The sequence below is a fragment of the Pinus tabuliformis genome, chromosome 5_1 (genome assembly GCF_031772625.1).
Source record: "Pinus tabuliformis cultivar Carrire ecotype Pingquan chromosome 5_1, CPIR1, whole genome shotgun sequence".
Lineage (NCBI taxonomy): Eukaryota > Viridiplantae > Streptophyta > Pinopsida > Pinales > Pinaceae > Pinus > Pinus tabuliformis.
Window position 1 is genome coordinate 943904741 of NC_142305.1, and position 16862 is coordinate 943921602.

A 16862-nucleotide genomic window follows, 5' to 3' on the forward strand; every position below is an offset into this window, starting at 1 on the left:
TGAGCATGTATGCTCTTTTGACCGTAACAAATGAGCAAACATGAAAAAGGAAGACAACTTTTTCTTAGCAAGAGTGCTCATTGTGTATGATTCATCCAATGCATGAGCGATGGGATCATGTGATTCAGGTGGAGGGTGTGAAATTTGTAAAATATATTGATCTTCAATGCAAACTGGAGAATGATGAGGATATTGGGGTGTTTCAATAGATTTCTTATTGGAAGTGGAACTAACCTCAAGACTGTGAGGACCTGACATAACCATGAGCTTGAATTGAAGTGCCTCGATAGCTTGAGGGGTTTCTACTTCATCATTAGGTAGATCATCAAAGATCAGTGGCTTAGAAAGATCAACAACAAATGAATCACCATCGTGATCGAGTAAAGGAGTAAATAGATCACGACAGCCATGATCATAAAATTCAATATGTTCATCAGCATCCTCATGATCTAACGAATCATACAGAGGGGTTGACGAGAAACGAGAATGTTCACCCTCTGAGTTTTCATAAAGAAAAAATGATATATTGTGAGGATTTGGAAAGAAATATGTGTCCTCTCCGCAATGCAATGACAAACTGACATATGGTGTGTTCTGTGAATGATCGGAAGTAAAAAAATCTAAGGATGGATTTTCAAAAAAGACAAATTTGAAATGGTAGAATCACAAAAGATGTCAGGAAATATAGAATGGGGTGTAGACAGAAGAAGGTCATCCTTCACCATGGTTCTTCTTCAAATTCCCACATACTCATCATAGATTACAGTGATGGTTGGCTACTCAACACCAACTCTGTCGACAACTTGATCCTCATGAACAATGAATGTGGAGTCCGGAATGAGAGAACACAACACAATACAACCCTGAGGATCAACAAAATGGGAGGACGGAGGTTAAGAGAACAATTTCACATAACAACCAACAGACTTGCAAGCCAAATATGCACAAATATCCAAAGCAGGTGGGGTAGGAGAATGTGATAGTTCAACAGATGGGTTCGCAACTTCTCCCACCTCACACTGTGGAGTTAGAGTTGTTTGATGAGAATAAGACGGAGGGTCACTAGTGACAGCAACCTTGTTCGTCTTAGATTTGGCAGTTCTAACACCGAGGTATGTTTGGAGGGGTTCAAATGATTCTAGCACATGTGGATTTTCAAATATGTGAAGAAGATACTGAAATATTTCATGAAAAAATTTCCAATCAATTTCATCTTCTGGGATTTGAAAAGTGAGATTTTGGAAATGTTTCCAAAATTTCAAAAGGGATTCATCAGATGCTTTCCATAATTATAGAATTTTTTTTATTGAGTGATTTACGATCGTAATGATAGAAAGCACAGGCCAACTCTCTAATCATCTAATCATAAGAGTGAATGGATGTTGCGGGCAATGTGACACACCATTGCAATGCATGCCCTCAGAACGTGAATGCGAACAACGAGTAGGCAATGTGATCCTCATGGATTTAATTTATTTCACAGAAACCCTTGAAGGTGACTTTGTGACTAAGACAAGCTTCTCTGCCTTCACCATCATATGTGTTACGTGAAAATTCATCAAGGAAATTGTTGAGTCTTGAAAATGTCATTCATTTCCATTACACTTTCACTATTATGTCCATTATATCACCTCCATTTCACTACTATGTCACCACATTCATCCCACTTTCATTATCATTGGGCCACATTTATGTTTTTCCAATCTTTATTAATTCTAAGCCTTTTAAGTGAATTTGTGGTTAAAAATTAGAAAATAATGTGCATATGCTTATACCTAACAAATGGGTTGAAATTGTTGACATGTGTAGGTTGAAAGGAGGCTTCTAGAAGACCCTTATGTGGCACTCTAAGGCCAAATTCGAATTTGAGTGGAAAGAATCATGGGATCATGAGGATATGTGTCACATCTCCTAATTGTATTGTAACTCTAAGAAGACATGTGTCTTATCAGTTCTTATTTTGATTAGGACTCTAGAGGTAGAGGGAGAGATTCATGGACTCTCATTAATGAGATGGCTTCTCATCTTTCTGTATAAATAGGAGATCTCTCTCCTTCATTTGTTAGCTTATTAGTCTTTTAGCTTGGAGTTTGTAGTTCTTCTTTGATGGCTTTTGAAAGCTTTGGAGAACTTTGTTGTACTTTGTAATTTTGAAGAATTTGAATAAAGCTTTGATGTTCTCAACATGGAAGGAGATGTGAAGTAGATGTCATGGAGCATATTAGAATGTAAGGTAGAGTAGATTTCATTTTGTAAATTTTGTTTTGATTTCATTATGTCATTTAATTGCTTTCAAGTTTGATAGATTAGATTTTTCATTCATGCAATTTTAATTCATGCAAGTGTGTTCAACCGATTGATTGTAGATTAGTAATGCACATAACTTTTTAATGACTAATGACATGATGGAATTATCTTGTCCTTCTGCTGATTTATTTTCTTAGTTCTAATTCTAGCACTGTTTATTTCTTTCAGTTTTGTTTTGTTCATTTACTTTTCTGCAAGATAGATATTACACTGCTCATATTATTTTCAGTTACCTCCTATAGCCAGAGCGACTCAAATGGTGAGGGGTTGAAGTATGAATGCGTAGATTGATATTAGTTTATTTTCTGCAAGTTAGTTATTGAATTGCTCATGTTATTTTCAGTGACCTCCTATAGCCAGAGCGACTCAAATGGTGAGGGATTGAAGTATTAATGCGTAGTTTGATATTAGTTTATTTTTCTGCAAGTTAGTTATTGAATTGCTCATGTCATTTTCAGTTACCTCCTATAGCCAAAGCGAGTCGAATGGTGAGGGATTGAAGTATGAATGTGTAGTTTAATATTAGTTTAATTTTATGCAAATTAGATATCAGATTGCTCAATTTGTTTATGATTACCTCCTATAGCCAGAGCGAATCGAATGGTGAGGGGTCAGAATATGAGTTGATGTAATATGATTTAGTTTACTTTTCTTACAGTTTTTGAATTGCTTTAAGTTCAGTTTTCTTTTTATACAGCAGTAAGGATACTGGGTTTCATAGTCACTAACTCATTGTTTGGTTGTTGCATTCTATTTTGATTGAAGTAGCTGCATATTTACACTTTTGTTTAAGTACTAATTCCATCAATAACAGGTTTTAAGATCTCTTGAAGTACTAAGTTTTGGAAGTTACCATTAGGGACATAGACTTTGTCTTGAAATCTACATCCATACTTGACCTTTAAAAGTATTCATAAGACATTAGAATAGGATTTCCATTTGCATTAGATACTTTAGGAGATCAACAAGAACAAAACCCCAAAAAAAACATAAAACCTATAAAACAACGAAGTAAGAAAAAGGTTAACTAAGCACATATGGTGCACCACACTTCATCAGTTTACGATACCCGGATTGATAATTTATGTAGAGCAATTTAAGACGTTAAATTGACTAGACATTTTAGCGCCGTTGCCGGGGAAGTGTAATTAGGAGACCTTATTTCTTACATCTGAAAAAAATTTTAATAATTCTTGAGTATGCTCTCCTCCTGCACTTCTTGTGATCTGGAGGATCAGAAAAAGGATTGTTAAGTAAAAAAAAAAAAAAATTCTTGAGTATGCTCTCCTCCTGCACTTTGTGTGATCTGGAGGATTAGAAAAAGGATTGTTATGTAAAAAAAAAAAAAGGAAACAAAATAAACTTCATCATTTCAATTGATTCAATAAAATAAAAATAAATAAATAAAAAACAAAACAAAACAAAAAAACATTAAAAAGAATATAATAAATTTTATTATTTTGTTTGGAAAAATATATATGTGTGTCTTTAATTTTGGAAAACATAACATATGTAATTTTATTAACAAAAAAAAAAAAAAAAAAATTATGTTTCATACAATAAAACAATCTCTGCATTTCTTGAAGTTAAGCATCAAAATCTCCAGACCTTGATCTCTCGAGCCGAGCCAGCTAAAAAGAACTGCACGCGAGTCTGATGCTTAACACATGCAAGTCAAACCTGACTGACTTTGATTTCACTTGAACTCGTAGTTGAATGAAAAAAATCGATCTAGTTCTAAAGAGGACAGAGAAGGAAAAACTCTCCACGGCCGCATTGAAAAAATTTGGATTGAAGCAAGAACTTTTTAACATGTATGGTAAATGCAAAGAATGCATAAAGTCGTATCGTCCAACCACTAATTCGAAAATTTTACAGGCCGAATGCAGAACAGTGAACCTATTAACTCAGAAAAACACAGAACAGAAAAACGTCTAACTTCAAATGCATGAATTGGCCAAACGAAGACGAATTTGAAGAAAAGAAAACATGGGTTTTTTCACCAGCTAGGTCAATTAGATAACCCAGAAACCGTTTGAAGAAATTTGTGGTGGTCTGAGAGAAATCCTCGGTTCTTTGGAGCCCATTTTTGCTTGCCGCGTGTAAAAAACGGATTTTTGAACAGATTGTGATTGAATTCGGCGTGCCTGAGAAAGGGGAATTCTAATTTGGTTCTATGCTGGCACCTACTCTACCTCTACCACGTCTTCCACCCTTTGCCACCACGTCTTCTGCCCTTAATGCCACCCGTTTGCAATTCATTAACGCTTGTTAACAACAGTTCTGATTTAAGACGGCTCTCCATTATGTGACTTATCCTAATTGAACACGACTCTCTGTCATTAAAACCCGTGAAATTGTTGCCACCCGTCTGCGCTTGTTCCGCTACTTCTTGTTTAACAATAAGAGGATCAAACACGGCACTAGAATTATATGAAAAGGATTATAGCTTGTCGATGTTTTGGTTATTCGGGGGATTCCTTACAAGGCGTGCGGTAGCATTGTTCAAATTTATAAAAAGATGAGTTCTGCTCTAAGGCCTGCGGCAGTGGAAAAGGTTACCAATCAAGAAATAAGGCAAGCTATTGAAAATGTATGATAGTGGCATCAGCAAGGCCTTCTGCTGCAGCACGTCTGAATGACCCATCTCTCAGAGATGTAGAGTCGAGTAGGTAGTGCACATGCACGTTAAACTTCCCAATTATTTTGAGATTGACTTGGGTGTTTCTGTTACAGCATGCATAGGAATTGTTGGTGACAAATACTAATAAAAAAATATGAGCAGCACAAGAGTTGGTACTCTGATCTATTTCCATCTTTAAAACTGTTTTGCTTCATATTTCAAAGTTTTTATTTTTCAGGCAAACAGTAAAAAAATAAAAATAAATAAATAAATGATGGGGCTCATTGGGAGAGCTAAATTAGTTGAACTTTCTTTAGCTAGATAAAAGGGGCAGTCAGGGATATGTGTCTGATGGTTGACTGTTTCAGCCACTTTCCACAGCTGATTCAACTTTCCGCAGCTGGTTCAACTTTCCGCAGCTGTTTTGTTAAACTCTAGGTTGCAGGTGTCATTAAGCAAAACAAGCCACATGGGTAGCTAGGGGAATGTCAGTACATGGATGATGTCCTATTCATTTGGTCAAATTCGATGAAAAATACCGTGGTCAAAGGGAAGTCAAGTTATGTGTTATCACTAAGTCGCCACACTAAGTCGCTGCATGTCAAGAAAAAAATAATAATAATTTTGAATCAATGAAATGAATAAGTTATTTGCTCACTTTTCTGAAGGTATTGATTAATTTTGGATTGATGATGAAAAATGAATGGCTAACTTTGTATCCAAGATTTTTAGCTACAGAACCGTGCACATTCCGTAGCTAAAGTCCAATTCCGCAGTTGTTCTCTAATTCCGCAGCCAGAAAAACCTCATTGTTCAAATCAGCCTATCTTTCTCATACAAAATCAGATTTTGATGATTTAAGTATCGTTGGAAAGATCTCAACAAGATCTACACAATGAGAAATCTATCATTAGAGTTTGAAATGGCAAATAATGAAATAAATTGCTGAAAAGAAGTAACATTCAACTTGGGGCACCAATTCCAAAGCAGGTATAAATTCTTTTGATTTTTCCTTTGATAACTTGTTTCATTAATACAAATTCTTAGTTTTGTGTGTAAATATCATAACTAGAGAGATTGATCACCTCTCTCCTTTGATAATCTTACATTCCATTGCAGAAGAAGTATTAGTTTTTGTTTGCAGATTCCAGGAGGAAGGACAAATGACTACAAGAGAATGGTGTCTCTCTAAGAGACCAATTTGTTTCATAAAAGGATGATCAGCAACAAAGAGGAAATATGCTGATGCAAAATCAGATCTAAACACTTGAAAAACTTTCAGATACTATTGTCTCTATCACATCCATACTTCATAATAAACCATTCACCTCATTTCACTCCATATTTTCCATTTACATTCACATACACTTTCCATTTATTTTTCTCCATTCATAACCCACAAATAAAAGCAAGAGGCTCATTCACATGCTTATTGCCCATTGCCATTTCTATTCTCCATTTTCATCTTCCATTCCTTGTCATTTTCATTCCGCAAATAAGCCCTACTTCAATGCAAATTATTGAGTCTAAGTTCTTTGTAAAAACACCTTGAGGCTTGCATGCTTTAATGGCAAGTCCTCATGCTGACAAACAATGGGAATACATTAATGTCCCTTGTTCATCAGATCTTCTAAGTGACTCGACATCGACAAATTCATTCGTACCTAGCAAGATGTGTTTGGGCATCTTGACTCTCATTGTCATCAATGGTGAGAGTTCTCGTGTTGACTAGTGGCATCCATTAATGGTCACTAAGTCAACAATTTCCTACTATGTTCGACATCAGAACATTTTTTCACATAGTAGGAATTGTGCCAGTGAGTTTTGAAGACATGAAGACTATTATTTTTAGCATTTTGGAGTAGATTCAGCGAGTTTTAATAGAAGCAATAAAAAGTCATCTTATCTTTCTATCCATGACTCCTCTTGTTCAGCCACTTGAAGAAGAATATGGTCAGAATTTTTCAGCCACCACACATACAACTCATCTATTCCAAAGGATAAGTGAAGGTACGTCATTTTCTAACTTTCGACCATAGAATTCCATAAAAAGCTAGAATGATAATTGTTGGAAAAACATTTCTCTTCCTCATTTCATAAAATTGCCAATATCATCAGTGGGGGGGGGGGGGGATACATTCATATTCATATCTTGCCATGTCCATATCATATTCAGGAGCCCACATACTTTCAACATATATTAATTATTACATTGCTATTATGAGCATACAATGGCTTTTGAAAAAGTGCTTAAAGGATAAATTGGATACAAACAAAATCATGGTTGTCACACAAGAACCAACCATCATGCAATCCAATAAAGATATACTTTGCAAAAATAATCAAAATATCATTATTCAAAGTTCAAAGATCAAAATAGAAGGCAACAACAACAAAAAAAAATGGTTGTAACACAAGAACCAACCATGTTGCAATTCAAGTAAAACACTTTGCAGAAATATGAAATTATCAAATGATATCATGCAAAGTGAAGCCAAAGCTCAAGGATCAAAAGAGTTAATGTAATATATATTGCATGAGAACATGCAATAGCTTCAGTTGGGGGGTATGTTGAATCTTGAAAATGTCATTCATTTCCATTACACTTTCACTATTATGTCCATTATATCACCTCCATTTCACCTCCATTTCACTACTATGTCACCACATTCATCCCACTTTCATTATCATTGGGCCACATTTATGTTTTTCCAATCTTTATTAATTCTAACCCTTTTAAGTGAATTTGTGGTTAAAAATTAGAAAATAATGTGCATATGCTTATACCTAACAAATGGGTTGAGATTGTTGACATGTGTTGAAAGGAGGCTTCTAGAAGACACTTATGTGGCACTCTAAGGCCAAATTCGAATTTGAGTGGAAAGAATCATGGGATCATGAGGATATGTGTCACATCTCCTAATTGTATTGTAACTCTAAAAAGACATGTGTCTTATCAGTTCCTATTTTGATTAGGACTCTATAGGTAAAGGGAGAGATTCATGGACTCTCATTAATGAGATGGCTTCTCATCTTTTTGTATAAATAGGAGATCTATCTCCTTCATTTGTTAGCTTATTAGTCTTTTAGCTTGTGAGTTCTTTAGCTTGGAGTTTGTAGTTCTTCCTTGATGGCTTTTGAAAGCTTTGGAGAACTTTGTTGTACTTTGTAATTTTGAAGAATTGAATAAAGCTTTGATGTTCTCAACATGGAAGGAGATGTGAAGTAGATGTCATGGAGCATATTAGAATGTAAGGTAGAGTAGATTTCATTTTGTAAATTTTTCTTTGATTTCATTATGTCATTTAATTGCTTTCAAGTTTGATAGATTAGATTTTTCATTCATGCAATTTTAATTCATGCAAGTGTGTTCAACCGATTGATTGTAGATTAGTAATGCACATAGCTTTTTAATGACTAATGACATGATGGAATTATCTTGTCCTTCTTCTGATTTATTTTCTTAGTTCTAATTCCAGCACTGTTTATTTCTTTCAATTTTGTTTTGTTCATTTACTTTTCTGCAAGATAGATATTAGACTACTCATGTCATTTTCAGTTACCTCCTATAGCCAGAGCGACTCAAATGGTGAGGGATTGAAGTATGAATGCGTAGTTTGATATTAGTTTATTTTTCTGCAAGTTAGTTATTGAATTTTTCATGTCATTTTCAGTGACCTCCTATAGCCAAAGCGACTCAAATGGTGAGGGATTGAAGTATGAATAAGTAGTTTGATATTAGTTTATTTTTCTGCAAGTTAGTTATTGAATTGCTCATGTCATTTTCAGTTACCTCCTATAGCCAGAGCGAGTCGAATGGTGAGGGATTGAAGTATGAATGTGTAGTTTAATATTAGTTTAATTTTATGCAAATTAGATATCAGATTGCTCAATTTGTTTATGATTACCTCCTATAGCAGAGCGAGTCGAATGGTGAGGGGTCAGAATATGAGTTGATGTAATATGATTTAGTTTACTTTTCTTACAGTTTTTGAATTGATTTAAGTTCAGTTTTCTTTTTATACAGCAGTAAGGATACTGGGTTTCATAGTCACTAACTCATTGTTTGGTTGTTGCATTCTATTTTGATTGAAGTAGCTGCATATTTACACTTTTGTTTAAGTACTAATTCCATCAATAACAGGTTTTAAGATCTTTTGAAGTGCTAAGTTTTGGAAGTTACCATTAGGGACATAGACTTTGTCTTGAAATCTACATCCATACTTGACCTTTAAAAGTATTCATAAGACCTTAGAATAGGATTTCCATTTGCATTAGATACTTTAGGAGATCAACAAGAACAAAACCCCAAAAACAACATAAAACCTATAAAACAACGAAGTAAGAAAAAGGTTAACTAAGCACATATGGTGCACCACACTTCATCAATTTACGATACCCGGATTGATAATTTATGTAGAGCAATTTAAGACGTTAAATTGACTAGACAGAGATCCTCCGACACTTCAAAATCACTTCCATGAGACAAACATGTCAGAGGATTAACTGTAATGTAAGTCATGAAGAATGTGCAGAGGTTCACTACAAACTTTGGGGACTCAGCTTGTCATTTGGCCCTCCTTCTAGCGCTAGAAATGTTGACGATGTTGGACCCACCAACATGTCAGGGGATCTCCCCGGTAAGAAGTCCCAACTAGACCTAAAATTGTTTGAAGTAGGAGTCCCAGCAGTGGGTAGTAAATGAATGGCTTGACTGCGATAGCGTGCAGAGGTAAGTGTGATATCTTTGTCAAAAGTAAGTGTGTGACCTTATAGCGAGTCAAGTGAGATGCATGGGGGTTCTAACACACGAAGGGGAAGAGGAAGTGTGTCCCTTAGAAACCTGTAATAGTACACAACCTGAAAGGAACACACAAGTTGAAGGACATCACAACCTGGAAACTAGAATAGTCCACAATCCAAAGTGACAGGTTAAACCAACAACATGTTTACAACAAAATTCATACAATTGCATACAAAATAGTTCATACACAAATGCATAAGTTAAATAAGATACATTTATAAAGCAACCAGAATAGTCCAACTACAATAACAACATATCCATGAAACGTGTTGGCTCTATTATCTATATATATAAAGTGAAAGTTACATCCATACATACACCATTGACATCCACTAGCCCTAATGGTGGAACATTACAATCAATGCTGCCTGCTCCTCCAAAGAGATGTAATCGCTCTGCATTGTAGAGAATCCAAGGCTCGTCACAATGCTCTCCAAGCCTTCTCTAAGCAATGCCTAGCCAAAATATTATCTCCCAAAAGCCTCTAATATGAGTTATGAAGTTCTATACATAGAAAAGGGTGGGGTGACCCTTGACATTCCCCTTTGACTCTTGGACTACTCTCATGACTCTTCACAGTACAATAGTGACAATTCACATTCCACTAATGACACTTGGAATTTCACTTACAACATGTTTACAAAAAAAACAATTTCTGCATATACCCATGTGGGACAAAAATAGGCTTGATTCAACCTGACAAGACAAACAACATCACTCGAGGTCTTGGGGAAATACCAACTTGATAACCTCCTCCTGGCGATCTTCAGTGATGAACTGATACCAAGCTTGGTACTGCTCTATTGTGTCCCTCTGTTGTTTGATGGCATCTTTGTCGAAGCAAACCCTTGCCTCCATGGCTTTCGGGTATATGGTTCTGAACCCTTTGTCCATCTCATCATGAATCATGTGCAACATTTTCCTTAGTGTGGCTAGACCACTGATGTACCTTTCCATGTTCTCTGCACTCAGCGGCAAGTCATAGCAGGTGGCTCTGCGCATCAACTACTCTATGTACTTATCGACGTCCAGCATGACTTGGTTTTTCCTCATGGCCTGGGTAAGGGTTCCAATGGAAGGAATCTTGTGTGTTTGCACTATGACATCCAAACTCCTGAACAGTCGTGCATAGGAAGCCTCAATGTCAGTGATGATCGGAGGGACTTTCTCATAATTACATATCTGCATCTGAATCCATGCTTTATCTAGCTCGACATGTGGCTTCATCTTCTTATGCAAGTAAAGTGGGGCTCCCTTGTACCTCATTGTTCATTCTTGCTTGTGCGCAATAATAGTGTGAATGTCTTTAAGAGTTTGGGTTGTTTGCATGCATTGCTGCTGAAATCCGTATAGATGGACAACCGCTTTGTGCACGATGAAAAATCTAATATGCATTGTTTGCATGGTGGCCTCCAAAGTTGATATCTCCGCCACTATTGCTTTCTTCATATCTGTCATGGAAGATCCTGCAGACTTCTCTGTTCTTTGACTGGCCTCTTGCAATTCCTTCGTCATTTGATCATTCTCTGTTATCAATAAATTGGTTGTTGAACCCGTGGATTCTACATAAGCCTTAGAAGCCTCGGGCATGGAAGCTATATGTCTTCTAACATCTGGTACAATCACCCTTTCCTTTGTGTGCGTAGGTGATGTATGATAATCTAGGAGATGCTTTCTTTGTGCCTATACAATCCTTTGTTGTGTCTCATCGAATGTGAGATTATACACATCTGTCTCTGGATCATCATCAAGGAGAGCCACTTCTCCTTTCTTATTCGAGACTGGTTATGGTTCTGAAGGTGGTGGAGATTGTGATACGACCTTGAATGCCCTTGGCATGAGATTAATGTGTTGGTCCTCTAACTCTTGTTTTGTTGTCTATTGCCTCAACCAACTGTTAAACCTACTGAGTAAGTTCCCGAACCTGCACCTGCTCATTGTCTTCTTCGTCTATTGGCTGATCTGTTGTCTCAACCAATATCTGCACAGTTTTCTCTATCAATGCACCTTGTCTTTCTTCCTATTCTTGTTTCTGCCTTTCTTCATTCTCTCTCCTCCTAATCTCTTGTTCTGATTTTAGCTTCTTCTTCGTCTCCTGCAATCTCCTTTCGTCTCTTCCAATCTTTGCTTCTCCCTCTTTCTCTGTGCCACTCTCCTATCGCAGTGTCACCTCTTTGCATCTATCTCCAAGCTACTCTCTCAACAAGTGGATATTCTTTGAACTTGTACCATTTCTCATCCTCTGCGCTCCCAGAAATCTTCCTCTTTCCTTTGTCTTGTGTCGGTTTGTTGCTCGTTGTTGTTGTTGTTGTTGATTCCTATAGTGTTGTTTCCTGCAGTGCCACTTTCTATTCTACTGCCATTTTGACCGGTTCATTGAGCCTAGAGGAGTTATAGCAATACCTCCAAGGATCTTCCTCTGGCCAATGAGATGCCCCGTGGACCCATGGGAAGTACACCTTCACACAGTGATTCTTGTATATGCAGTGAGGATCATATGGATTGAAACTCTTAGTGTCGAATCTAAACTTCTTCAAGTCCTCAATCTCTACATCTTCATCTTTCAAGGTACAGATCTCGTACAACCCAATCCGCAAAGGAAGAGTAGGTCATGGTGCCTTATTCCTCTTTTGCAATGTTGTTGATAACCCTGTGGAGATGTGGTATGAAACCTCTTACATGACTAACTTGTCCATGGAAAACCTCGGTAGCTCATGCAGAGGCTTCTCCATGCCAAACATCTTGATGAAGGTGCCACCAGGTGAGGCATACCAATATGCAATGTTGAGCAATGCCTGCATCGCTTCCTAGGACATGCAAGGTGGGTCTTGTTCAAATATCATCTTGTACAATGGGGCGTTGAAGTGGTCAGACGGCCTCGTCATGACTCCTCAATAGCTGCACTCAGAGAGAAACTTGCAATAAACATTCATAGCTTCCTTTGATGGTGTCTATGTCCAACCCATGCCAGGGAACTGTTGTTGGGCACATCTTGCATCAAGAAGGTACACAGACATATAGAATCTTGCTTGTCTATCCTTAGGTGGATTCCAGGAATTTGACACATGAATTTTTAGCTGAAGAGGCAACATGTCTGACCAATTGAAAGGCCTTCATTCATTTACAAATTGATCCAACATAACAACCCAACTCTACAAGAAGGTCTTTTTGCTCTCTTGGTCATACAAGTGACATGCAAATATGACCAGGAGTTGGTAAGCCTTCCTGAGTGACTTCATCTTGTAGACCTGGTTGGTGTCATCCCGAACTTCGATGGCTCTTTCACCCAACACTTCAAGATATCTGTTGAGTTTACATTGTTGTCGGGAGTGAAGAACAGTGTATCCATGTAGTTCATCGGCTGCAACAAGTGAAACATCTTATGGTAGTTTTCCATCCTAAAGGTGGCAAGATGTGTTCCACTGGTGTTGCTCAGTGTCATCATCTAGGGATCAATATGTGAGACAAAACAGTGAATGATATCTGTGCACGAGAAGGTGTGGTACATGCATGCAACGTTGTACAAGCCTAATTTGTGAATGTTGACATAGACCTGTCGATCTTCCAGATCTTCCTTGAAAGTGCCTACAAATATGTCCTTTATTTCTTGCCATGTGATCTTGATGTCTTTCTCTACAAATAGCTGCGTGTCTGCATAGACGGGCATGTTTATTGGCACTTGTTCAACCATGTCTGCAATGTTGTTCTCTACAGTGTCCTTTGATCCAGCTCTCCTGGAAACCATGATGCCTGTAATGTTGAGAGACTATTCAACAACTGATGTAACTGGAGAAAGAGCAGACACTCATGGAAAGCAAATTTCAGTTTAAAAACAGAATGCACTTCAAGGATCGATCATGCAAAAAACCGGGTGACTAATGGGAAAGATTACATAGTAGTGACTTTCTAGGCTCAGAGGTTATCAGCTGGAACTGTACATTATGTAGTCTCAGCTACTAGTGAGACCTGCTGTTGACTGGAACTATGTAGAGCACAGTTTAGTTGAGTTGACTATGGACTGGAACTACAGAATGCGCAGTTCAGTCCAGCTTAACTGCTGGTTAGGACTGTGCATCGCACAATCCCAGTGGGCAAGATTGGGCACTGTCTCCTAGAACTACGCAGAGCACAGTCGAAGGCTAGTGAAGGGCAGCCTCTGTATAATTCTTGGAGCCAAGGCAAAGCTTCGAGTTCAATAATGCGTAAATCGTGTCGGGGAAAGCAAGATTCAAGCTAGGGTACCCAAATACACCTAAGGTCAACTTAAAAACGAGTGAATCTAAAAGCATAAGCAAAGGATGGTGCAAACAAGAGTGAATGGTCATGCATGCAATCAAAACTAATGCAGGGATCAGTCAAACAGACAAACAAAAAATTTGGTGGAGAGGGTCGCTGCAACAGCGACCGTTAGTGCAAAAACAATGTTATGCATGCGACACTCAAGAAAGACAATGCAAAACTTGAAACAACACTTCTACAAGTTAAAACAAACTAAAACGCCAATGGTCATTCAATAAAACATGCAAAACAACACTCACACAAGCCAAGGAAATAAAAGCGACAGAAAAAGTAGCAAAATACTTGAAAAGAAAAACTTACCCGGAAAAGTTGTGCCAACTGTATCGAAGGTTCCTAGATGCCTTGGGAATGCCAGAGCTCCAAGATCAAATGTGTAGAATGAGCTCTGGGGTATCGTTTAAATAGATTTGGTAGATTCAGGGTTTATGACATGCATGCCAAAAATCTAGGAAAAAGCGACAAGTGGCGGGAAGTTTCTAAAATCAACTTGAGTGTAACTCCCAGTGCTAAAAATAGATCCCTATTTTTTAGGGATGTTTTTTTCTTTTTGATTTTTTTCTTTTTCGGGAAAGGATGTCATGCATGCATGGGAAGATTATGCAGTTCTAGAGGGAACCAGGCAACTTGTCGGCACATGCATCAGACAACAACTAATGGAATGCTTCTGCGCAATTCCTGGGTTGAGTGGATCTGGATGCCTCTCATGCTCTGCATAATTTCCCAGCTAAAGAAAAGCTTCCACCTAGGTCTACATAGTTCATGAGCCGAAGCCCAATGTTTGGATGTTTTTCACAATTTCTCTGAGAAAGCTTGTCTGTCGGATTGCTTTGCGCATTTTTGGAGAGCAAGGCTAACTGCCAAGCTACTCTGCACAATTATTGAGAGCAAGGTTGGTTTCCCTCTAGGATTGTGTAGTTTTTCAAGACAGTGCATGAATTGGATGTGAACCAAGTCATGGGGTCAGCTTGCGGTCGGAAAACAAGACAAGTTAGAAAACACAAGCTGTAAAGTTAAAGATAACTTCAAATAAAAATACAAGTACCTGAGCAATGCAAGACATGCTGCTAATATTTTGAGGAAGGAAGCTCCAAAACAAAGTGAAGGAAAAATTTTGGATGGTGGTTGTAGTTGCTACAACACCTCCCTTGAAATACATAGTGGTATGATTTTGATTATGTATCTATTTGGTCTATCTAACATGACATGTATGTTGGAGATAAAATATCAGAGATGAAGAGCAGAATGGTGAACTATAGTTCACATGACTCCCCTTACAGGCCTAATGTGAATTCAATGGAATGGGATAGGTCAGTTGAGTAACAAGGAGAACAGTGCTCTCCTCATTTAGTAGATAAACTAAGAAGTTCGTGTAACAACTCTGGTGAAAATTCTATGTAATAAAAGTAATAAAGACAAGATAATAACCATGGTTGATGGGACACTTATTCCAAGCTGAATGTTGGGCCATAAATCCTAGTGGGTGTTCATTTGGTTTATTATGGCTAAGGAAAATGGAAAAGGCAAAGGCTTTGGAAAGGTAAAATGGAATTTTTGGCTCATTTATTTATGAAAATAATGGAAATTAGGAGAAAAGGGAGGTGAAAGGTTACGGGTTGCATGTGAGGAGGAAAATGAAGGAAAATAATGGAAAATGAAGAAAATAGAGGACTAATTGATAAAAAGGCTTCTAAGGATCAGTTTGTAACCTTTTGTCAGTTCAGTTTTGGAGCTCTCTGATTATTCTCTTTCTCTCTCCACTCTTGGACACTTAGAGTTTTCTTGGAGCACTTTAGCATTGGATCAAGAAAGGAAAAGAAGGCAAGAGGAAGGAAGGAACAAGAAAGGAAGAGCAGGATCAAGCTACTACAACAGTATTCTTTGCAGGTATTGATTTGCATGTGTGTTTTCCTTCCTATATTGGCATGCATGGTATTGCATGTGGTTTTTTTGTTGTTATGGAATGGCTTTTTCAAGGTGTGATAGTGTTTTCAGCCTAGCCTTGCCATTTCTGGATAGCCATGGTGTGATGGGGTTCTCATGTTTTGGTTGAGCTGGATTGCTGAATGGATTCAAAGTTGAGTGAGGTGTATCTCCGAATGATAGATCACATGGCCTAGTGGTCCCTAAACCGGATTGTGGATCACAGTAAAGCCACTGGCCTAGTAACACTTGAGCCATAGTGTGGGTTGTGGTAAAGCTAGTATTTTTTTGCCTCGGTGGGCCTAGGAATCCTTTCTGGTGAATGGCAGGATATATGGTAAAGACAAGAGGTGGATTTATCTCCATTGGGCTTAGTAATCCTAGGTTGGGATATGTGGTAAATCAAGGATAGTGGGTCTCGGTTTAGGGCCTAGTGATCTGATGTGGATTGCGGTAAATCCTGAGAGACTAGGAGACAAGAAAATTCTTCATGGTGTAGGTGGAGAGATCCGGTGGCATCCATGCTTGTTTGGCCTAGTGATCGGGTGGAGATCATGGTAAAGCATGTTATTACATGTTTATTGTGTTGGCCTAGTGATCTGGGATGGATTACGGTAAAGCCTGGTTCTATTGATGAGGGTGAGGTGGTTTAGCCTTGGGATGCCCTAGTTGGTTATTTTGGTTTGAGTCCCACATTCATGCTTGGAATATGGCACAAGGGTGAATGGTCGAAGATATATTTGGCTCAGCCATTCTATGGTCAGGTGGAACATGGTAGTCCCATCCCGGGTTTGAATTTTACATCATCAATATCAGGTGTTTTCTCCCTATATTTCTATGAGTATTATATTGGTTTATATGTGGATCATATGGTGCTGATTTCCTTGGTATTTTTGTTGCTATTATGTT